At 33.4% G+C, this 4,976-nt stretch overlaps 1 pseudogene; it reads right to left on the reverse strand.

Annotated features, from left to right (window-relative positions):
* Positions 1–987: 987 nt before the first annotated feature.
* LOC134363628 (histone H3.3A-like) lies at positions 988–1,398 on the reverse strand (annotated as a pseudogene).
* Positions 1,399–4,976: the final 3,578 nt, after the last annotated feature.

Genomic DNA, 4,976 nt, shown 5'->3' on the forward strand with positions numbered 1-4,976 from the left:
TTTCTCTACTTCATTTTGCATTTTAATTCTTGCATGTAGCAAAAGTACATATCAAAAGAAATGCATTTGTATTATAAGAAAAGAAAATGAGCCTATAATTTTATATTCTTTTTCTATACTAAATAGCCACAATTTGTAAGGGTGATATGATTAACCTTGATTTTCCTTAATGACTGAAAAAGTGAAAAATAAATGGGAGATTCAGAAAGATCCTTGGCTGATTGACGGAATTCCTTAGTTTCCCGTAAATAAATATTAAGAATAAACATGAAAATAATGCACATGAGGCATATCTTAAGCTTTGCAGTTTGGAAAGTAAAAGGCCAAGCCAAATTAGGTCATGGATAAAAGAGCATTAAAGAATGCATGTTAATACATCAAAAATACCTTTTCACATGAAAATTGAATTATGAGGGATATAAATATAAATATATAAAAACATTTATACAAATCATTTCTTTTTATATTTTAATGTATTTTAATAGCCAACTTACAGGAAGAGCACAGAAGACAGACAACACTAAAACACGTATTTGCATGTAGGACAACTCAGTTAGAAAAGTATAGTGAATGGATGGAATCTACTGTATGGTAAAAATGCTACAGATCCCATTTAGTTGCCATCAATAAGAAATTTACTTGTTTTAAAAAAATTCAAATGCTGGCATTGTCCAGAAAAATTTAACAGGTTTATTTATAATTGTTATAAAGTTGAACTGCTGAAACTTGTTTACTGAAACATTTTGAATTGCATCAATACTTTACGTCCCTGCATTTATGTTAAAGATGCACACACAAATGAAATGGAAAAAACTGCCAGTACTTGATTTCTGTCCCCTATTTTTCCCCTTGCAATCATATACATAGGTACTTTTGACCCTCATGGAATATATATATAAAACGTTCAGAACTACCAATAACAGGAAGAAGAGAATTTCTTTCTTTCTTTTTTTTTTAGAATGAAATGTTTCCCATCATAGTGGAATCTTAAGCACGTAGTCCATGTATGCAGCGTGCTAGCTGGATGTCTTTTGGCGTAACTGTTCCACGTTTGGCATGGATGGCACACAGGTTAGTGTCTTCGAAAAGGCCAACCAGATAGGCCTCACTTGCTTCCTGCAAAGTACCAATAGTGGCGCTCTGGAAGCGCAGATCTGTTTTGAAGTCCTGAACAATTTCTCGCACCAGACGCTGGAATAGGAGTTTGTGAATCAAAGTTCAGTGGACTTCTGATAACGTCTAATTTCATGGAGTGCCACAGTACCAGGCCTGTTAACGATGAGGTTTCTTTACCCCTCCAGCAGAGGGCGCACTCTTGAGAGCGGCTTTTGCAGCCAGTTGTTTCCTGGGTGCTTTTCCACCCGTCAATTTGTGGGCAGTCTGCTTTGTAGGAGCCATGCTACAGAGACCTCCTTCCTTAACCCCCTTCTCCTCAGGCTGGAGCTCCCACATTATTTCTTCAACGATAAAAATGATTCAATAAACAACAGGGGCAGATGAATTAGAGTTTGGCAGTGACAGCCGAAGAGGCTCATTTTTCTTATACGTACTCCAAGTTTGAAAGTTTTAAGCTCTTGAGGATAGAAACAAAGTTTTGCTATCTTTATATCCTCCACAAAAGTATGCACCTTGTCAGGCAAATAATGGCTTCTCAGAAAGGCTTACAGAATTAAGCAAAATTTAGATTCAAGTCACATAATAACTCTAAAAATAATTATTATTTTGAACTGTAGGGAAGGGGACAAATTTCTATGATGAGAATGTCTTAAACTGAAAACAAAAGAAAATGTGTTTCAGAGATGCTTACATACATAGTAATGCTAAGGCAAACATCCAGGAGTTTCAGATTGGTGTGGCCTCAGACACGGAACTACTTATTCACCACACCATGGTGCTTCTCGCTTTTGTGTCTTTGATCATAGACTTCTTTTGACAGGAAAGAGTTTTTCTCAATTCTTTGCCTGGTTAACTGTTATTCATTCTTCAAGACTCAGTTAAACTTTTACCTCTTCTAGGAAGTTTTACATTATTCTTCAGGTTCAGTCAAGTGCCCCTCTTGCATCAGGTTTTGTCTGTCTTCCCAATAGCCTGTAAGTGCTTTAAGAAAAGCAATAATGCAGTAATGATACTGGTTTTTCTTGGGTGTATTCTAGTCTTTGAAACATAGTAGACACTCTACTAGCACTTGTTGAATAAATTGAAAACTTTATGTTTAAAAAAGAAATCACTATTCCATTTTATAGTTATTCCTATATTTAAATCTTGTAACATATTTAATAGTAAAAGTAATATTGCCTTATATTAAATATCATTATCCATCAATAGGACACATATTATTGTTTTGGGGTTTGTGTCACTTCTGGAAATGTCCTAAACTTATAGTTCATAGGGAAGTCTAAGGTGGGTGAAGTAAATTTAGCATTACTCTCTTCTCATGGAAAATACCCTCAAATGCCAAAAAAATATGAATCAGAAAAGCACTTTTGATTTTCAGACAAACTAGGAGACAGCTAAAATTTTGCAGCATACAATCAGAGTAAGAACTCCAAAAACAATGAAAATTTAATAATGGTTTGAGAGCATAAAGAAAAAAAAATACCCATTGCAGCAGATCGCAGAAAAAGCTGACACATTACACTTATTCAAAGTGATGTCTAAAATCAGAAATCTCACTGTGACAAGAAAAATTACCAATATTAGCTGGTGAGCATACCTGGGCTTGGTTTGGTCTTAAGGTGAAATTAAGAATCACACAGATAAACCATATTTGCAGGAAAACATCTGTCAGTGAGGCCAGGCAGAGGAATCTCCACAGGCTGTGAGCAGCCTAATAATGCCAAATTTGGGGCTAGGGTGAAATAAAAACAAAACAAACAAACAAAAAATACACCATCATCTTCTGCTATATGGCCCTGGAATTGTCTGACACAAATCTCTTAAAAATTGATGGTGAGGAAGACATTATATCCCTCAATAATTAGCAATAATAAAGAATAGAATTTATAGAAAAATAACACACACACACACATGTAAAACGAGAGGCAAGGAAAGAAAAACAAATGACAGGTGAAAAACATGTAAAAAGCAAAACTCTTGCCACAAGACAGAAAAATTACAATCAAACATTTTCCCAGGAATTTAAAACTTAAAGAGTAAGTATGTTTTATAACAGAAAATCACTAACCAGAGATAAAATAGCTCTGGGAAGAAAAGGCAATCGGCAGAATATAATTTACTTATCAGCAGAGGTCAAGAAAAAAGTAAAAGAAAAATAAATTAATGTAGAAACCAATAGTCTTTATACAAAAACAACAGCCACTTTGAAGATATAATGGAAGAAAAGTCTCCAATTTCAGTGGTAGCAATGTGTATGAAATAGGACTGAATGTAAAAAGCAATATTCATGATAAACAATAAACAATTTAAAAAACAATCTGTAAATTGTTACTATAGAACCCAGAAGATTTAAAGAAAGTCTATTTTTTTTTAATATTCACTGTCAGACATAATACTCATTGATACACAGATGTCAATCCTGCCTAAGTAAATATATAAAGTAAATGTGACCACTAAAAAAAAAAAATGGCATTTTTTAAAATTACATAAGCTATTTCTTAAATTTGTACAGAAAAGTTGAACTAGCAATAATAACCAAAACACTCTGAAGAGTCCTGAGAGGTGAATTGCCCTGCTAGATATCAAAATGTGGTATAAAGTGGTAACAATTAAACTCATTCTGTACTGGAGCATGAGTATACAAATCAATGGAACAGAATAGAAAATATACTAATAGACCCACACATAAAAAACATTTATGATACACTTAATGTTTCAAAACAGTAAAGCAATATTATTTTAAAAATAATGGGAAGACAACCAAATAGAATAGCTATTGAGAAAAAGAAACAAACAAAAAATCTGGATCTTAATTCTACTTTTTATTTAGAAATGAATAACGGATGGAACAAAGACATAAATGTGAAAATAAAAAATGCAACCGTAAATTACTACGACAAATGGAATTTTTCTGAGACTTTTAAAGCATGGAACCAGGCTAGCCTGTTAGCTCAGTGGGTTGGAGCACAGCCTTGTAACACCAACGTCATGGCTTCAGATCCCTGAACCAGTCAGCCGCCAGGAAAAAGAAAAAAAAAAGGTATGGAATCAATCCCTGAAGTCATTAAAAAAAATGATTGCTTTAATCGACTGCATACAAATAATTCCTTTGGGGTTAAAAATAAATAAAGTCAGAAGACAAATGTCAATCTAAGAAAAATAATTGCAATTGATGTAATATAGAAGGGATAGCCCCTTAAAATGGAAAAGTTTCCTACCAATCCATATGTAGAAGTCTGACAACGCAAAGGACAAAGGTGAAAAGATATGAAAAAACAATTCATGGAAAAGAAAAAAAAAATACTTAGCCTGATGAAATAAAAATTTATATTAAAACTAATATGACATATTATTTTTACCTTTTAGATGCTCAGAGCCCCAAATGTGCGTTGGCAGGGTCTCAGGTTGTACTGTGCTGGCCAGGAGATGGGGGAAACACACATGTTGCTGGTGGGAATGTAAATTAATACAACCCCCTGTAAAGGACAATTTGGCAATAAAAATTAAGATGAGTGGAGGGAGAGAGGAGGTTTGGAAAGTGATAAGCTGGGCAAAGGACATAAAGAAATATCATGATTTGTAAGGATGAATATGCTAATAATAAAAATTTAAAATAAAAAACAGAAGTTTTTTAAACTCAGGATTTCATTTCTAGAAATGTATCTAACTGTAAAATTCACAGATGTGTAACCTGACCCTGACATGTAAGACATGATGCATTTCAAATTATTTGCAACAACTTAATTGTATAATTTAGTTGAAGATAGGTCAAAGTTTGTTACACTCATTTATGAGAGAATATTCAACCATGTAAAAAGAATGAAGCAATGTTTTATAAACTGATTTTAAAAAGCTGCATG

Source organism: Cynocephalus volans, chromosome 15 (genome assembly GCF_027409185.1).
Source record: "Cynocephalus volans isolate mCynVol1 chromosome 15, mCynVol1.pri, whole genome shotgun sequence".
In the NCBI taxonomy this organism is placed as follows: domain Eukaryota; kingdom Metazoa; phylum Chordata; class Mammalia; order Dermoptera; family Cynocephalidae; genus Cynocephalus; species Cynocephalus volans.